The sequence below is a fragment of the Canis lupus genome, chromosome 25, assembly GCF_048164855.1.
Source record: "Canis lupus baileyi chromosome 25, mCanLup2.hap1, whole genome shotgun sequence".
NCBI lineage: Eukaryota > Metazoa > Chordata > Mammalia > Carnivora > Canidae > Canis > Canis lupus.
The window spans coordinates 20757898-20778457 of record NC_132862.1 but is presented as its reverse complement, the minus strand read 5'-3'; the positions used below and the strand labels follow the sequence as shown (position 1 = coordinate 20778457).

General features: G+C 39.5%; 1 long non-coding RNA gene and 1 pseudogene across 9 annotated transcripts in view; one reads left to right on the top strand and one right to left on the bottom strand.

Annotated features, from left to right (window-relative positions):
* The first annotated feature begins 1473 nt into the window (after positions 1-1473).
* LOC140617332 (uncharacterized) overlaps positions 1474-20560 on the top strand; it is a 66414-nt gene continuing 47327 nt past the window's right edge. For all 9 annotated transcript variants that reach the window (XR_012017579.1, XR_012017574.1, XR_012017578.1 and 6 more), the window contains exon 1: positions 1474-1755. This is a non-coding gene — a long non-coding RNA (uncharacterized lncRNA). The remainder of the gene's footprint in view (positions 1756-20560) is intronic.
* Positions 4847-4929, bottom strand: LOC140617756 (U4 spliceosomal RNA; annotated as a pseudogene).

Sequence of the window (20560 nt, the reverse complement as noted above, 5' to 3'; positions counted from 1 at the left end):
GATACAGTGACAGAAATTGCAAGAGAGAGCACAAATGGAAAGGATAGGGAGAAGTAGACTCCCCACTGAGCAGAAAACCTGACATGCACTGGATCCCAGGACCCCAGGATCATGTCCTGAGCTGAAGGCAGATGCTTAACTGAGCCACTCAGGTGCCCCTTGATAAGTTCTTTATAGATCTTAGATACTTGTCCTTTATCTGATAAGGCTTTTGCAAACATCTTCTCCAATTCTGTTGATTGTCTTTTGGTTCTGTTTCCTTTCCTGTGCAAAAGCTTTTTATCTTGATGAAGTCCCAACAGTTCATTCTTGCTTTGGTTTCCCTTGCCTTCGGAGACATATCTAACAAGACGTTCCTGTGGCCGAGGTCATGAGATTGCTGGCTGTGTTCTCCTCTAGGATTTTGATGGATTCCTGTCTCACATTTAGGTCTTTCATCCATTTCTAGTCTATTTTTGTGTATAGTGTAAGAAAATAGTCTAGTTTCATTCTTCTCCATGTGGCTGTCCAATTTTCCCAACACCATTTGTTGAGGAGACTGTCTTTTTTCCATTGGATATTCTTTTCTACTTTGTCAAAGATTAGTTGACCACAGAGTTGAGGGTCCATGTCTGGGTTCTCTGTTCTGTTCCATTGATCTTGGTGTCTGTTTTTGTGCCCTTCCTTTTGTGACCATCTTTATCATGCAGGGCTTATTTTCTGAATTCTATTTTTAGCTTAGGCTTTTGGTAACTGATGGACTTGGAGACAACAGAATACAATAACAGCTATCATTTATTACTACTTACTAGATGTTTTACATATGTTATCTCATTTAAATCCTGACAACAGGCAGGAATGGGGTCGCCTACAGGGGCGATGTGTGAATTAGAAATACAAATACCTGTGCATGGTGGGATGCTCCACTGACCTGAGTGTAAGTGGGATGTCAGACCCTTTTAATTTCTTCCCTAGGTACTTGTGCAGTTCACAGGCTGCACAACTGCACTCAGCAGAAATGTAGTTAAAAACTAGTTAGCGTTGGGGCACCTGGGTGGCTCAGTCAGTTAAGTGTCTGCCTTCAGCTCAGATCATGATCCTGGGATCGAGCCCCACATTGGCTCCCTGCTCAGTGGGGGGTCTGCTTCTCCCTCTGCCTGCCTCCCCCGCTTGCTCTCTCTCTCTGTGTCAAATAAATAAATAAAATCTTAAAAAAAAACTAGTTAAAGTATTATCAACCTCATTTCACAAAGAAGAAAACTGAGGTTCAGAGAGATTAAATAACTTACCCAACATCATTGTTAGTAACTGGTGGAGCTTTGACTCAAAGCTACATTAGTCTGGTTCTGAAATCCCATTATCCCTCTGCTATTTCAATTTGCCGCCTTGTTCTTTTGCTGAGGCTCACCAAATCTCCCACTGCTGAGACAATAATGATAGAATTCTCAGAGAGATTCCTATGCATGTTCTCTGTATGGTCTTAGAACCCTTCCCCTTCCATTCTCTCTTATTAACACTGTTTATATAGGTGTCCCTTGCTTTTTGCAAGTTTGTTCTGTGTCACTTCACTTTTTTGAAAGACCTACACTGGTACCTGATTTTGCTAATGAAAAGAAAGCTGAGGATGAGTTTTGCTTTTATGAGAAAAGGCAAAAAGCAAAATAGCATTTTTTTTTCAGCCAGCTGTTTTAAAGGCAGCCAGAGCGACACCACCAAGCTCCTTCTCTAGGAACTTCGCATCTCAGCATCAAGCTGCCATAACTTTGAACTGTGTCTGTGAGCATGAATTTTATCTCTATTCATTTGGTGCATCTGTTAGCAAGATGTGTCTTAAGATATCAGAAAAGTATAAGGGTTTTTTTGAGAGGGGCCTGAGAATGCTAAAAAATGTTTCAGGTATATTAATGATAATTGCTTCTTTGCTTTCTGCCTTTCCAGCTTATGAAAGGTTTCATAGGAATGCATTACTTTCGAATAGTGGGGGCAACCTGTAATGTAAATACTTTGTTTTCATTATTGGTGATTCAATTTAAATCCAGGTAACTTAAACAAATGATACAAATGTTACTTTAAGCCCTATATAAATCTTGTGGGTAGAAGTAGCACATTTATGAATTAATATGTGAATGTGTATAAAGACAATTTAATCACTTTTTTTTAAAACATGTTCTGCCCATTTGGAGGATTTCCTCTACCCTGTCTTTCAAGGCCACCCCTGGATGGAAATGTCATGGGCAGCAGACCACTGTCAACATATACCACTTCACCAAGCTGATTCATTTGTGAACAAGCATGGATTTTTCTTCCTTTGCTAGGTGGTCAGAGGGAAACTGTTATGAGGCAGAGATGTCAGACAGCGCACAGCATGGGGATCCTGAGGCCTTGGGTTATCTCTCATGCAGCTTGTTTGTGCTTTCTGTACTTTCTCAAGCATAATCTCCAGCTCTCTTACAATATATTGTTACTAGGCCCACCTCACCCTGTAACTTGGGTTGTTGAGAGCATCCAGCTCATGATGAACACTTCTGGCCACGTGGTCACTTGATTTCCTGAGTGAGGTATTCGAGCTGTATCAGGCCTGGCCCAGTAGCCTTTCAGGAGCTGAACCTTCTGTGATATATAGTTCTCTGGAGCAAATAACACAGCATTGCTTTGAGAACCCTGGATATCTGTACTGCAGTCCTGCCATTGGGAGTTGCCAGAGAGCTCACATGACCTCTCTTCCTCACAGGTACCTCTGCTCCCAGGGGATCTGCTGGCTCATATGACCCAAACAGCAAGGCTTCTTCTACTGAAAACGGCCTGCGGCAGAGCCCTGTCATGTTCTGGGCTCTACTAAAGCTAGAAACCTTCCAAGTCACATTATAGGTGGCTTGAATCAAGTGTCCCTCAGTGTGGAATACTCTTCAAGCAAAACCTAAAGTGGCCTAAAAAGTGGTGTGCTTCTTTCTTACATGTGGGAAGTGAATGATGCAGTAACCTGCCCTTTACTTTGGAGAGAATATTTCTACATTGTCTTGCAGTCATCTGGCAGGGCTTTAGATCTTCAGAGGGTTGATTTCTCACCCTCTGGATTATATATGTCTTATTAGGGCATTAAGAGTACATTATACATCTTGCTTATTAATGTGTATCCTCAAAAGAGTGGACCAATGTAATTTTTATAGAATGTACGTAAAGTACAGCCCCCTATGACAGAAAACAGGAGACTTGGGGCAAGCCTGTGAATGTATACTATTGTATATACTGCTTTTCATCCTGCTTTTTGATTGATATAGAAAGAAATGTACTCACCAGATCAATAACACCATGCTACATGCATGCCTGAGGCTGTGTTAATCTGCTCTAGCAAAGACACCACATCCAGCCTAGGAGCTGTGCGTGGGACTTCTCCTTTATCAAATTAAAGTAGTGTACAATCATTTACAATCTGGTTTTTGTAGATGCCAGGATGGTGTTTAATGAGAACAACACTGCTGCATTTTTTAAATCTTTGAGGTTCATTTTAATCTCTGCCATGCCCCTCTGAGATGTGATACAATATTTTATTTACTGTCTTGACCGGATGGGGACATGGATAGTTTCAGGGCCTTCTACTTAGCCTTTCCTACTACAATAGCTCTTATTCTAAAAGAAAAAGAAAATAAAACTTGGGTTTTACCACATTCTTTTTTTTAAAAAAAGATTGTACTTCTTTATTTGAGAGAGAGAGAGAGAGAGAGCAGGAGCAGGAGAGAGTCACAAAAGAAGAGAGAGAGAAGTAGGTTCCTCGCTGAGCAGGGAGCCCAATGCAGGACTTGATCCCAGGACCCCAGGATCATGGCCTAAGCTGAAGGCAGATGCTTAACCAACTGAGCCACCCAGGTGCCCCATTTCACCACGTTCTATGTTTTTTAAAGATTTTATTTATTTATTCATGAGAGACACACAGAGAGAGGCAGAGACATAGGCGGAGGAAGAAGCAGGCTCCTTGCGGGGAGCCTGATGTGGGACTCCACCCCAGGACCCTGGGATCATGCCCTGAGCTGAAGGCAGTCGCTCAACCACTGAGCCACCCAGGCGTCCTTTACCACATTCTAAAGTTAGAAGAGAGTCATGACTTGAAGCTGGTATTTCAATCTCTAAATTTTATTTTTTTATTTTTTTTTCAACTTTAAATTTTATACAAAGGTTGGTAAGGTCCCCGTCTTTCTTGCCCCAGTGCTCATCCTCTCAATTCACCTTTTTTCCAATCTTTAGTTGTCTTCCAGTACCTCCCTCAGTGTTTGGGCTTAGCACTGGCTCTCTGCCCCAGCCTTCGTTGCTGTGGCCTGCAGGATGCCTGCAGCAACATTCTTAGTCCTGGCAAAGGTGCAGACCAGAAATAGGAGGAATTTGGTGCCCTTGACGAATGGGGAAAAGAGCCATGGATAAATCTTCCTGCCTTATGTCCCTCAGGCAGACAATGATGAGGTCCATTCTACTTGGCTCTTTAGAGAGGTTTCTAGAGAAAACACCTTAGTTTCCCACAGTGGTGAGCAGCATTATGACACACTCACATCTTCGAATTGGGTTTCCTTCTATCCCAGTTCCCTCTTGCATATCCCCACTCCTATTCCCGGGGTGGCGGGGGCTGGGGGCTTTACTAACTAGAGTAACTGCGTGCAAGCTCTTGTTTCAGGATCTACAGTGAGGCACTTTTAATGTTAGATTTATTGGCTTGTTTTGGAAAATCAGACAATACATGTAAGCACTTGGAAAAACTCCTATAAGATCTGCTACCCAGATCTACTACCAAGCTCTCTAGGCTGTTGTCTATGCATATACTTTTTAAAAAATGGAACCAGGTTTTTAAAACTTATTCTCATTTTAGTTTTTTATTTATTTAATTTTTTATTCTCATTTTTTAATTAGCAATAATCGCGCCTCGGATAAACCTCATTGGCTACGATACTGCCACTGCGCAAAGCTATTCTCATTTTTTATATTACAGATATCTTTTCATGTTCTTCATGATCTTTAGAAAATGACTGCATGGGCATAGTATTCTATCATACAGTGCTACAATTGATTCAATATTCTCTTGCCATTTAGACATTAGAGTTGTTTCTCCATTTTGTTATTCTAAAGCAGTGCAATAATTTATATCCTAAAGCTATTTAAGAAGTAGCAATAGGTATGGTATTGTTTGTATGTGGACTCTAAAGAAAAAACCTGATTTCATAGAAACAGGTTGCTAGGGGTAGGGGACAGGGGAAAATAGAAAGAGTAGGTCAAAGGGGACAAACTTTCAGTAATAAGACCATGAACTTCTGAAGGTCTAGTGTATAGCATGGTGACTACATGTCACCATGTATTTTGTACAGATGGTCCCCAACATACGATTGTTAGACTTTCAATTTTTTGACTTTATCATGGTGCAAAGGCAATACACAGTTGGTAGAAACCATAGTTCAGATTGTAAGTTTGGATTTTTACCCTTTACCCAGGGAGTATGCAGTATGATCCTCTTTCAATGATGCTGGGCAGTGGCAGCCAATAGACTTACAATCATTGCACATCTGTACAATCATTCTGTTTTTCACTTTCAGTATAGTATTCAATATATTACATGAGATATTCAACACTTGATCATAAAAATCTTTGTGTTTAGATGATTAGCCCAACTGTAGGCTAATGTTAAGTGTTCTGGGCACATTTAAGGTAGGTGAAGCTAAGTTGTGATGTTCAGTGGGTTAGGTGTATTAAATGCAGTTTTGAGTTGTGATATTTTCAACTCACAATGGGTCTACCAGGATTTAACCCTATTATAAGTTGACAATGATCTATACTTGAAAGTTGCTGAGCGTAGATCTTAAGCATTCACACCGTTAAAAAAAACGTATTAACTGTGTGAAGTGATGGAAGTGTTAATTATCTCAATCTTGGCAATCATTCTATGATGTGTGTACATATGTCAAATCATCATGTTGTACGCTTTAAATATGTACAACTGTATTTTTCAGTTATTCCTCAATAAAGTTGGAAAAAATATTACTAGAAAAAGACATACATTTGGAAATTAAAAATGTGTAGATCAAGAAGAAATAAAGGTGAAAATTAAATTTTTAAAAAAGTAAGAAGTAAAAAAAAAGTAAGAAGTAGCAGTATATCATAATGGTTGAAAGCACAGTCTCTTGAGTTAGGCTGATAGTTTAAATTCTGGATACTCTTCCTATTAGTTATATAATTTTTAACAAGTTTTTCAACTTCTCCAAGCCTCAGTTTTCTTGTGTAAAAGTGTAGTAGTAATAACAGGTCATATATCAAAGGATTGCCGTGAGTATTCTAAATTAATTTAAGTGAAGTACTTAGAATAGTGTCTGGTGCGTAATAGCTGCTCAATAAAATTTAGCCATTATTATTATTCCATTAGCATTAATTCATAAAAGTATAATTTTTTAGCCTAATGGTAAACATTTTGAGGTTTTGATATATAAACCACCAAATGTAAGCTTGGTATTAATATTCACAAATCAATATACATACTGTCATTGAAAACAGTGATATTTCCATGGGTGTAAATATGTGTATTGTTTTAAATATAAGAGGCTAAATGTAACTATTTTTATTTTTATTTATTTTTTAATTTTTATTATTTATTTATTTATTTAAAGGATTTTATTTATCCATTTGACTGAGAAAGAGAGCACAAGCAGGGGGAACAGCAGGCAGAGGGAGAGGGACAGTAGGTTCACCCCTGGAGCAGAAAGCCCATGTAGGCCTTGATCCCAGGACCCTGGGATCATGACCTAAGCTGGAGGCAGACCCCCAACCAACTGAACCACTCTAGTGCACCTAAACATAACTATTTTTAAAAATCACATATTTTTGATTTGCAAATAATTCCAGGAGCCATCTGGTTCCCTCTGGTGTCAACAAGGATAGATTAGTTTATGCTGTGGCAACAAACACCCCATAATCTTGTAATTTAAACCAACAAAGGTTATTTCTCACTCATGCTTCATGTCCAATGTTAGTGTAGTGATGGCACAAAGGAAGGTGTCTACTCCTTATAAATTGTGGATCTGGCTAACGGCAGTTCCATCTTGGTAGATGCTTCCATGACCTATGAGGCAGGAAAGAGAGAAGGTGACAATACATACACTGGCTCCTGTGACACACATTAGTTTTGCTTATATTGCATTTCTCAAATAAGGCCCGTAGCCACACCCACCTCCAGCAGGGATAAGGAACTACAATCCTGTCATGTGCTCAGAAGCAGAGAAGTATCAAGTGATTTGTGAACTGACTTAAGACGACCAGAGATTTACTTGTTTTTTGGTTTATTTTTGTTTTTAAATTTAAATGTTATGTCTTTTTTGAAATAGGTAATATATTCATGTGGCTCAAAATTCATAATTTATTCAAAAGCTATAAATATTACAGAGTGAAAAGTCTATGTCTTTCTATATTTCTCCTTCCCTGAAGCCAACCAATATTAATAACTTCCTTGTGTTTCTTCCAGAAATATACTATACACATACTTTATTAGCAAATATATGCATGCATGTGCAGGTGTGCATGTGTCTTTTCACACAGATCCATTATCTAACCCTTATGGATCTGCTCTGGGCCCTAGGAGTTGACCTCTATGAATATATCAGCCATCTTCCCTAGCCCTCTGACTTACGGTTTGGCCAATGTGAGGCACCAATAGGAGACTGAAAAACAGGAGAGTGGAAAGTCTGGCCTAATCCCCCCATCCCCAATTTCCTGTTTTCAAACTACAATTGTGGTGGTGAATGAGTCCCTCTATAATGATAGCTCTTGCTGGAAGCCCTCTGGGTCCCTATCTCTCACAGTGCTCTGGTAAAACTATTCCCTTCTTTTGCCCCATAAAAATAGGGATGGTAATCGTAGCTTTCTGCTACCTCTAGTCCTTGGGAGCCTCAGAATCTCTCTCTTTTTTATAAAACAGTTTTATTGAGATATAATTTACATACCATGCACTTCACCCACTTGAAGTGTAAAATTCAACATCTTTTGGTACATTCACAGATTTCTCAGCATCTCTTTGTGTTTTCTTAGCCTTGATCATACCTTTTAAGAAGTCCTCAGAGTTTCATCCAAATGTGTTTCTGCTTCCTGGTGGGACAGTCTAATTGTATCCATTTATATGCACAACTGGTATGGTGCCATCTCATAATAAACAAGAGCCAGTTGTTACATTTTTCAGGAATTTTGGGAGCAGATTACCAAATACAATCAATATTAAAAAATAAGTAAACTTCCAATTAAGTTATTGGTAGCAATAAAAAGGTAACAAATACTAAAAATCACTTCCTAGTTATTAACAAAAAAGGTAACAAATACTAAAAATCACTTCCTAGTTATTAACAAAAAAGGTAACAAATACTAAAAATCACTTCCTAGTTATTTTATTATATTACACTGTTATATGTGTGTTATGAGATTATTTGCACCTACTGTATCTATATGGAAGAAATACTATATAATGTTGTTCCTGTAGGTATGTTCATCCTTTCCCACTGTGTATTCAGGAGGTCACATTGCTAGCCTGAAGTTGGCCATTGGGGGAGTACTCCCCCCAGATAGAAATCAGCTGATGATACAAATCAGGACTTAATTTTTTGTTTCATTGATTGTCTGGAATTAAGAAAATGATGGTAAAATGTTACAAATTAAACCTAAAAATTTGTCCTTGTGAATGTAACAAATAATTGAAGAAATATTCTTTCTGTATTTAAAATTATTATCCGATTTGGCAAAGAAGTCACTCACTTCATTGATAAACCAGTAAAGTTCCAGAATACATCTTCATTATTTGACTTTCATCTACTTGTCAATCAACATTCACAGAACCACACGTAGGGAACTGGTGGTTGAAAATCAACCAGCACACCATAATACATACACATGCATATCCTCACACATACATTAACACATGTGGTTTAGATACTATTCCATACTGATGGGGCTTTCTCAAATTTTTTAAAGTTTGTGTTGTATGTACCTTATTGATGGATAGACTACAATCTTTTGCTGTTACAAAACAATGCTGCTGTGAATCACCTATGAATCATCTGTAAATGCATTTGTAATTTCAACAGATATTGCCAAATTGCTCTCTGTGAAGTTTTACCAGTTGATACTTCTACCAGCAATAATGAGAATTTCTGTTTTCCTATACCCTCAGCATATATAGTATATGTTTTGTATTTTGTCATTTCATCATTGTTACTGATTGTTAGTAATTCATCTAAGATTTTTAAAAATTCAACTTTAGCTAATAAAATGCACTAATTTTTGCATTTAATAATTATTAAATTCCATTTTAAATGCTAGCTTCAAAGTGATTTGTTCAAGAGAAGGTAACATTTATTCTTGGAGATACAATGTAGGAAGCCATCTTTTTCAGAAACAAACTGATCATGCCAGGAACATAAAAACTGGTGATTAAAAAGAAATATTTGCAGGTAGCCTATCTTGGAAGTTGAAGGGCACAGCACTGTTTTCAAGAATTCTGCTGAAAATGGAATAGATTCAATAAACATTAATATTTTGCCTCTTCTACTTCAATGGCCGAAATGGATAATTTTTCCAGTAGACCCTTTAGATCATTTTTCTTTTTAAAAATTTTTTTAAAGGTTTTATTTATTTATTCATGAGAAACACACACACACACACACACACACACACACACACAGAGGCAGAGACACAGGCAGAGGGAGAAGCAGGCTCCATGCAGGGAGCCTGACATGGGACTCGATCCTGGGTCTCCAGGATCACACCCCGGGCTGAAGGCGGCAGTAAACCACTGGGCCACCGGGGCTTCCCTAGATCATTTTTCCAGTAGACAAAAGTGAAAGAGAAGTGTCAGTTTACAAAAGGAATGTCCATATAAATAAAGTGATTGGTTGGCAGTGCTTGACAATCCTATACTAACGTCCCCTGGGCTCCATGCTACAGCTCCTCTGGGAAGTGGAGGACAGATCCAGGTAAAGGCAGAATTGTTTCCACTAATGTGCACTTAGACCCACTATAAAGAACCTGAGGGATCTGAGCATGGCCTCCACTTATTTGCACATACTTATAAGCTGAGGTTTGAGCAGGAAACTCTGCATTTATATAATTTAACTCTCCCAGCATCTCTACCTTGCCCACTCTCTTTTTTACTTCAAAAAGAATGTAAAGTCTTCTGTACATAGAAGTGATGGAGGCTCAGTTCTTTAGACTATGCATAAAGATTCAGACCTAACTGGCCACCTTTCCTTATCCATAGTGTTTATGGGTTGTCACCATTCCCTGTGTAAGCAGGTGCAAGAAATTGCCATCAAAAGTATCTGTATGGCTCCTTGAGTTCACTGCAGTCAGACTCAGTCTCTGACCCCCAATCACTGCTCAGTGGCCCTGCAACAGAAGGAAGTTACCAGACTTTTTAACCTTCAGTTTCCTCATCTATAAAATAGAGATGGTAATAGTTTCAACCTCAGAGAGCTATTTTGAGGAAATGAGATAATCTACATGAGATATAGAGGCGGTGCATGACATGTACATGCTATTGCTCAATATATATTATTCATTTTTATGGAGACACATATTCTAAATTGTACGTACCCCTCCTTTTTAAAGATTTTGTTTGTTTATTCATGAGAGACACAGAGACATAGACAGAGGGAGAAGCAGGCTCCCATTGGGACCCCAATGTGGGACTTGATCCCAGGACCCTGGGGTCATGACCTGAGCCGAAGGCAAACGCTAAACCATTGAACCCCCCAGGGGTCCCTGTATGTGCACTTAAACAGTGCAAATTCATTTGCTCATGAGAGATTTTGCTATTGCTCTTATGATATACTGAGCTGAAGAACTCTACTCGATATTCCTATACAGAGATCATTGTTGAAGTAGATCTTGACTGAATAGAGCAGGTGAAAGAAAAATGGTTCTCTTCACAATCACTGTAATGAGTTTTATTTCTGTCTGAGTTGGCTATGTGATATATTTGAGTTGATCCAGGCTTAGTTTTAAGTAACCATTTATTTTGCAAAACAAAATTAGAGCTTATGTGCATCTGTTATAACACACATCCAGGCCCTATTTAATCTCCTTGGAGGAAGAAATGTACTAAATGATACCCTGGTGTCTTAAAAGAGTTTACTCAATTGAGTAGGCCCTTTATTCACCAAGGGTAGATTAGGCATTCTTGTTCTTTCTGGTGATTATACATTGGAATCTAGCTGACCTGGAAGTTGATCGTGTATAAAAAAACAAAACAAAACAAAACACGGAATGCCTTTCTTTTGCACACAGTTTAATTATGCAGAAAGAATGAAAGAGAATTTTGCCATGAAAGCCTAAATATGGCCTAAAATACATTTAATTCATGGCAGAGATATTATCTCTCTCTCTCTTTGTGTCTCTTTCTCTCATTTAAAGTAGCAGAGTAACTAGACCTGATTAGAAGTCTGATCTTTGAAAAACAGGTTCAGTTGAAATTGAGAACTGTTTATTGAGGATGTAATTATCTGCAAGGCACTGAGCTGGTGGTATGAATACTAAGACACAGAAGGTGATATCACTGTTCTCCAGAAGTCACCATGTAAAGGAATAGACAAATAAATGAGGAACAGACAGTATAAGTGGTAAATGCTACACTAGCAGTATGCAAAAACTGTCATGGGGACTGTGAAGAAGCCACTAATTCTACCAGGATGGCAGGGAGGAAAGAGTTAAGAAAAACTTCATGGAAGGGACATTTGAACTGTATCTCAGAGGGTCTGCAAGATTTTTTGGAGTTGGAGTAGAGAGATAAAGAAATAGCCTGAGCAACAGCAGAGAAGGTCCGTGGGGGGAGACAAAGTTCAGAAGATTTCTAAGACCAGGTTATGAACAGGTTGGCAGTCTTCCTAGGGTGTGTGGGCTTTATCCTGAAGGCAATGGTAAAAATTAAAGATTCTTAGTTGGGACAGTGACCTGAATGGTTTGGTTTGGGGAAGGTCATTGAAGAAGTGGTCCTTGAGAATGGGGAAGCAGGGAGATAAACATGCCAGGGCTGCTTGTGGGCAAAGAAGAGGCAAGAATGATCACTCAGGAGAACATCTCAGGGGAGACACGGAAGAGAGACAAGTGAAGTTGGCTCCTAAGAAGTGATCTTTAGAATGAAAACCCCAAGGTAAGCCTAAGGAAGCGAGAAAGAGTAAGGCAAGGAAGAGGAGTTGATCAGCAGTGTCCTTCGTTGCACACAGTTCCAGTGGGAAGGAAACAAAAAAGAAATCTGGTGGATTGGGCAACTACCCTATTTTTAGTGGCCCTTTTGAGACCAGTTTCAATAGAATGAACGGAGGGGAAACCAGATACTGTGTCAGATATGGAAAAATATTTATAACATACAGGAAACTTACAGATAGGCAGGAGCTGATGCTGCCTCCCTCAAGGAGGGTAGTATTTAAGAGCAACTGATGGAAATCATGAGAAATAGGAGCCAAAAACGTCTAATGCCAAAAACCAGACAGACGAAAAACATTTGCAGAATGATGTCATCCTGCCTCCTCGGATGATATCACTTTGTTCCTCAGCTGTCTCACCCAGACTGTGTGAGTCAACATCTATATTTGGGCATAAGGAGAACTACCTTTTGTGCTATGTGCCAATTCAGAAGTCTGTTTGTGCTAGTCTAGTTTAGCTCTGCCAAATTATTTTAGGCTTATGACCTCACCAGCAGCCCATGGTAGTTAGTCTGTTTAATATCTTACAGCTTGAGTTCTAGCACATTCACTTTTGTGCAATGTGATCTCAATTGGTATTTTTCCTCTTTGCATTTGGAAGATGCTAGGTTATATTTACAAATCCATTCATAGCTGATAAACAAAAAGGTAAAAGTGGAAATATCAGAAGCAACCATAAATAGATCTGAGAGATTAAATGGATTACTGAGCATGACTAGAATAATAGTAAGAGCTTCAATTAATTAAGTGCCAGACAATTTTCATAGATTGTCTCTAATTCTCACTGTAGCCCCAAAATGTAGCTGTGAAAAAAAAAAAACTTAAGCTATAAAAAAAACTTAACTGCCTAGGTTCACTCATTCACTCAGGTAGCAAACGAAAGAGTAGAGATTCAAAGCCATACCTGACCTCATGCTCCTGGACTCTTGCCACACTATGCTCTCTTCAAAATATCATGGTATTGGGGATTCCTGGGTGGCTCAGTGGTTTAGTGCCTGCTTTAGGCCCAGGGCGTGATCCTGGAGTCCCAGGATCGAGTTCCATATCGGGCTCCCTGCGTGGAGCCTGCTTCTCCCTCTGCCCGTGTCTCTGCCTCTCTCTCTCTCTCTCTCTCAGTGTCTCTCATGAATAAATGAAAAAAATCTTTTTTAAAAAACCCCAAAATATCATGGTGTCTGTAACTATTAAAAAAAACTGGATCAAGTCCTATCAGGTGTGTTCATGAGTGATGGCCTAGACATTCATTTCTGGAAGCTTTTACAATATAGATGCAAATTACTCATCTAGCTTTTATTTGGAGATAATATTGCAAATGATGTATGTTGACTAAACTTAATAGTGAGTGGCTATCTTCAATGGGAGATCAGAGAAGGCAAAAACACTATGTTTGCAGGGAAATTCAAAATTAAAGGAAAGCTGGAGATGGGTTCTTATAAGATCTTGAAGAGGCATAACTTTTCTAAACAATAGTGATTCTTTCCTTGACAAAATTATAATAAGATCACTTTTCAGAATTTTATATTTTTTATATGAAACTCATTTCTACAACCAGCAAGCAAATGTGCCATCCTTATTTAGGAAAGAAAAGGAAACTAACATTTAATTAGTGTCTATCCCACTGCCTGGTACATGGTAGTTGCTCAGTAGATGTGAAAATGAATGAATGTCTGCGTTGTCCAACACACTGTACTATGTGTTTCTATGCAGTGGTATAAGGTTTTCAATAGGAGTTAAGGAGGAGGACATTGAAGCATTGATCTGGGGTTTTTCAGGTTGGAATATTGAGTAATCAAGCATATTATATGTGATACTATTATGGAGCTATTTCCAGATGAAGCATACCAATCAAAGAAATTATTTTGGGGAGGTCGTAGGGACATTAATGTCTTGTAGGTCTGTTGTGTCTAATGATTCAATGGAACAGTGAAGGGGAAGCTCTGGGAGGGGAGCAAGAGGAATGCTGCTTCTGAATGCCAATACCTAGCACAGAGCCTGACATGTGGGAGGCAGTCAACAAATATTTGTTGCGCTATCAATCACTTTATAATCAATGCAAGTCATGCATCCTCAACTCAGCATTATGGGGTCACAGTTCCTTTATATCCAAATGACACTCTTCAAACTCTCATTCTCCTTAATGCCAATGAAATTCTCAAGAGCAGAGGCCAGTCTCCTTTTGCTCAGCATTTTATCACTAATACTAACAAGATACTTGGCATATAGCAGGTGTTGGGTGAATGTTGTTGGATGAGGGAATGAAGGCTGCATCATTAAAGAATCTGTCTCCAAGTATTTCTGGGGACACCCAGCTGGTCCTGGTTTCCATTGTCATCTCAGATGGAGGCTGCTGATCAATCTTGGCTATGTAGCAATTGCTTCTCTGGGTTGTTGTGATCTCTTCACACACTTTTTAAAACCAGGGACCCAACTGCTCTCTGTGTTTCCTGAAGCACTTCCTAGGAGGCTTAACAAATTTAACTTAACTCTTAAGGATAGCATAAGGGATTGATAACATTGGAAGCAAACTAAAAATTGTATGGCAAATAATAGTGCTCCTCGACTCCACAAACTATGCCTCTCAAGAGGTCCCCACACTTTGCCTTCCTCTTGAGCCCCATCATGTTGCTGAGGTGTATTTCCTCCCATTCATGAGAGTTCTAGTTGACTCTGTCTATTGTGGATTGAATAATGTCCCCCTCCAATTCATATTTACCCAGAACCTGTGAGAATGTGACGTTATCTGGAATGGCGTTTTGCAGATATAATCAAGTTACGATGAGGTCATGCTGGATTAGGGTAGGTCCTAAATCCAAACACTAGTGTCTTTATATAAAGAGAGAAATTTGGACGCAGAGATACAGAGGAGACACAGAAAAGAAAGCCATGTGAAGAGATTAAAGTTATACTGTCACAAACCAAAGAACACCGAGAATTGCTGCCAAACCACCAGAAGCTATGAAGAGGCAAAGAAATATGCTTTCCTAGGGTCTTCAGAAGGAACTCGGCCCTACTAACAACTTGATTTTGGACTTTAGGCCTCCAGAACTGTGACAGAATATGTTTCTGTTGTCTCAAGCCACCCAGTTTGTAGTAATTATTATGGCAGCCTTAGGCAACTAACACACGGTGCCTGCTTCCTGAAATCCAGGGCTCTGACATCTCTGCTGACTCCAACCAGAAAAAATGGGAAAAAAAGAAAAAAAATTCACATCAAAAGAATCCCCCTAAGATTATTTCCTTTTCCTACTGCCACTGAAGAAGGCTTTTAGCATATTATATAACTGACAAGGCTTACCTTTGTAGGCTCACCTTGTGGGCTTCTCTTGGCATCAAATCTGAAGTAGCTCCCCAGCCACTCTCTAGCAGGTAACTGGGTCAAATATTCTTCATTGCAATACCTGAAATTATCTTGTTCAATCACTTTTGATTGACTGAATCACCCCCTACCTCTAAAATTTAAGGTCCATGAGAGCAGACTCTCTGGTTCACAGCTAAATCTAAAGTTCCCAGAACAATGCCTAAAACATAGTAAATATTCAGAAAAAGTACTGACTTACTGAATGAATAACATTGCCAAATACATAAAGTGGAGATGTTCACTCAAGAGAGAGACTCTGCATCTCTCCTAGAAGGAGGAAATAATCAGAGTGGGGAATGAATAGGTTAATAGGCTATAAAAGGAAGACTAGAAAAGATTGCTTACTACAGACATGGACAGAGCTGATTATAAAGAATCTCCTTACTCCTGAAAGTGAAGAGTAGACTGACAGACATCGAATCTTGTCTTGGCCTTAAGACAAAAGGATATTTAGTTCAAAGCTTATTGTTCTCTAAAAGAGCAGACATGGGAAAGTTGTCAAATCATGTGCTAAATATATGAAGATAATTAAAATCAAATTAAAATGAATTAACTTTCAGATCTGATGAATTTACTAACTTTTGTCCACGATTTTTTCTTCTTTTTTTTTGCAGGTCAGAATTTTTAAAAAAGATTTTATTTATTTATTTGAGAGAGACTGAGAATGAAAGAGAGAAAGAGAGCGTGAGTGTGAGTGCAAGCAAGAGTTGGGGAGGGAGGGGCAGAAGGAGACAGAGAAACAGACTTCTTGCTGAACGGAGAGCTGGATGCAGGGCTGGATGTGGGCCTAGATGTGGGGCTCTATCCCAGGATGCTGGGATTATGACCTGAGCCAAAGGCAACTGCTTAACCGACTGAGCCACCGAGGTGCCCTTGCAGGTCAGAATTTTATTTTACTTTTATTTATTTTTTTTTTAGGTTAGAATTTTAAAAGCAATTCTGAATAAAGGGAAGTTTTTATCCTACTTTGTCTTACAGCATGTTAGAGTTCTGTATGCTGGAATGCTTCAAAAAGAGAGAAGTAGGATGGTTGGCACTCCTAGTTGATATGGCTGGGTGCATTAAGCGGATGCTTCTCATAAAGTCCATTTGCCCAGAAAATAACAACCAATCTCCACCTGTCCTGAATAAGATGCATTGGTCAGAGGTACATAATCTCTCACATGCCTTTATATTTCTCTCTAATAAATTCCTGCTTATTGCACCATAAGGCATGCTGATATGTTTTTGGACAAGTCATTGAAAAAGTATATCTTCTAATGAAGAACGATTATAGTATTGCTGAAGAGCAGGAAACAACATATGTCAAATATGTGTATTTTTCTATAGCACTTAATAATGTTGAGAATCATTTTAATAGCCCAGGCATATTATCAAAAATTGAACAACAGGAAAGCAAAGTATAAGAAGTTAAGTGAAAGAAAGCAATATGATTGACAAAAGAGGAAAAGTCACAAAGACTCTGGTCTTAGTTAATATAACCACGCTGTTTGTTATCTAATGCCAAATAACAAACCATCCTAAAACTTTGTGGCTTATAGCAATTGCTCTTATTTATTTGTTTATGACTTTGTCATTTGGTCAGAACTTGGTGGGCACAGCTCATCTCTGTCATCTGGGTGGGTCAGCTGCTGTTGGAGGATAGAAGACCCACTTTAAAGTTAGTTCATTCCCATGGCTGGCAAGATGGTATTGAATGTCAGTGGTAGCCAGATGGTGTGTGTGTGTGCGTGTGTGTGTGTGTGTGTGTTAGAGTGGAGGGGCACAAAGTTAGATTGTTGAATTAGAGCACTGGGTAGTTAGTGGAGAATGGATTTGTTTTGTTTGTTTGTTTTAAAGATTTATTTATTTATTTATTTATTTATGTATTTATTTTTGTATATTTTTAAAATTGGAGTTCAATTTGTCAACATATAGTATAACACCCTGTGCTCATCCCGTCAAGTGCCCTCCTCAGTGCCCATCACCTAGTCACCCCATCCCCCTACCCACCTCCCCTTCCACTACCCGTTGTTCATTTCCCAGAGTTAGGAGTCATTCAGTGCAATCCCTATCAAAATACTATGGACTTTCTTCAGAAAGTTGGAACAAATAATCTTGAGATTTGTATGGAATCAGAAAAGACCCCAAATAGCCAGGAGAATATTGAAAAAGAAAACCAGAGCCAGGGACATCACAATGCCGGATTTCAAGTTGTACTACAAAGCTGTGATTTTCAAGACAGTGTGGTACTGGCACAAAAACAGACACATAGATCAATGGAACATAATAGAGAACCCAGAAATGAGCCCTCAACTCTATGGTCAACTAATATTTGACAAAGCAGGAAAGATTATCCACTGGAAAAAGTACAGTCTTTTCAATAAATGGTGCTGGGAAAATTGGACAGCCACATGCAGAAGTATGAAACTAGACCACTGTCTTACATCATACACAAAGATAAACTCAAAATGGATGAAATATCTAAATGTGAGACAATAATCCATCAAAATCCTAGAGGACAACACAGGCAACACCCTTTTTGAACTTGGACCCAGCAACTTCTTGTAAGATACATCTATGAAGGCAAGGGAAACAAAAGCAAAAATGAACTATTGGGACTTAATCAAGATAAAAAAACTTCTGCACAGCAAAAGAAACAGTCAACAAAACTAAAAGACAACCTACAGAATGGGAGAAGATATTTGCAAATGACGTATCAGATAGAGGGCTAGTATCCAAGATCTATAAAGAACTTATTAAACTCAACTGCAAAGAAACAAACAATCCAATCATGAAATGGGCAAAAGAGATGAATAGAAATTTCACCAAAGAAGACATCGACATGGCCAACAAGCACATGAGAAAATGCTCCACATCACTTGCCATTAGGGAAATACAAATCAAGATTTATTTATTTGAGAGAGTGAGAGTAGGGCTGGGGAGAGTGGGAAGGGGTAGAGGGAGAGAGAACCCCAGGTGGACTCCGTGCTGAGTACAGGGCCGATCTCATGACCCTGAGATTATGACCCAAGCTGAAACCAAGAGTTGGACACCCAACTGACTGAGCCACCCAGGCCCCCCTAGATAATGGATTTGAAGAGAACAATACTGGAATCGGGAAGGAAAGCTGGGGCCTGGTGGGGGGGCCCAGATAAGAGATAGTGAGAAACTGAACCTGGACAAAGGATCATTGCTTGGAGAGGAAAGGACAGATTAAAGAGATATTTAGGATATATATGGTTATGATATGCAGAGTGTTATGTGCAATGCACAAAAGGAAAGGATACTAGATTATAAATTAAATTATCTTCCCCCTCTAGCCTTCTTCCTGCATCAGACCTAGGACTTCCATGCATAGGGGACAAAGCAGAAATAGGCCATGACAGCCAGAACACTGAGGTTAATATGCACAACAACAAAAAATGAGAAGGAGAGAGAGAAGGGGAGGATGAGTTTCCAAGGAGAAGTGGTATCAGGGAAATGTGGGGGACTTTAGAGAGAGCACAATGAGTGGTTAGAGCGGACAGCAGCTGTCAGGCATCAGGCACCATCTGTTATGTGAGTCCGTGAAGATAGACTAGGCAAATAAGAGGTTTGGCTAGATATGGATTCCCCTGAATTGGTGTTCTTTGAAAGAACCCTAAAAGGAGTTGAGTTGTTTTTTATTTTGTCTTGTCAGACTAATGTTTCTTGGACCACGATTGTGTTTGAATTCAACTGTGGGTGGCTTGATGTTTTGCAACTTATAACTCACGTGCGGGGGAATCAAGACGTGCGAGGGAATCAAGAAATATTTCCAGTGTTCAGTTTAGAACCTTAAGTAGTGTCCCCAACAGACAATGGAGGAGGAGAAACATGTTGAGGGGGAAGTCTGGGACACGTTAACTTGGAGTGTCTGCGGTGATAGATTGTGATGGATATTTGAACAGATTTGTGAGTCTGAGGCCTTAGATGGAGGTGTAGGTTTGGGAGACGCAGCGTTCACATAGCTGCTACAACTGGGAAGGTGTATAAGACCTAGAGGGAGGACACATAAAGCCAAAAGAGAAGAGGGCTAGTGAGAAAATGGGAGAACATCAAGACTTATGGAGCAGGCAGTGGAAGAGCTGCTTAGGAATGTGGCCAAGAAGAAAGAGTTGGAAAGGTTTAAGAAACCTCAGGAAAGGGATCCCTGGGTGGTGCAGTGGTTTAGCGCCTGCCTTTGGCCCAGGGCGTGATCCTGGAGACCCGGAATCGAATCCCACGTCGGGCTCCCGGTGCATGGAGCCTGCTTCTCCCTCTGCCTATGTCTCTGCCTCTCTCTCTCTCTCTCTGTGTGACTATCATAAATAAAAAAAAAAAATTAAAAAAAGAAAAAGAAACCTCAGGAAAGTATGGTGTCACCAAAGCCAAGGGTTAAGGATTTCAGGAAGCAAGAAATAATCCACAGCATTATCCTCAGCAGAACAATTCACTAAAATAAGGACAAAAAGTCATCACTGGATGTCTCAATAGGTCACTGATTGCTCTGACAAACTGTTTTACTGGAATGGCTGGGATGGAGCAAGGCTGCAACTATGAACTGAATGGGAAGTGCAGAAGTGAGGGTTTCCAGCAGATGTAGACTACTTTCAAAAGTCTGGGTGGGTAGAGGAGGAGACAGATGGTGGAAGAGATTGGGAAGGTATAGGGTCAAAGGAAGGTTTTGGGGGTTTCGACACATTTTTGAGAGAAAAAAGATTGTTTTCTGTTCCATTTTGAGCAAGGAAGCTCAAGCAGCCTTACCTAAGACTGCCTCTTAGACTATTCTGGTGCATTGTTTTGTTTTTCCTATTAAAAATATTTTATGCAAACTATGGGACGCCTGGGTGGCTCAGTGGTTGAGCCTCTGCCTTCAGCCCAGGGCATGATCCTGGAGTCCTGGGATCGAGTCCCACACCAGGCTTCCTGCATGGAGCCTGCTTCTCCCTCTGCCTATATCTCTGCCTCTCTCTCTCTCTCTGTCTCTCATGAATAAGTAAATAAAAATCTTTAAAAAAACATTTTGTGCAAACTA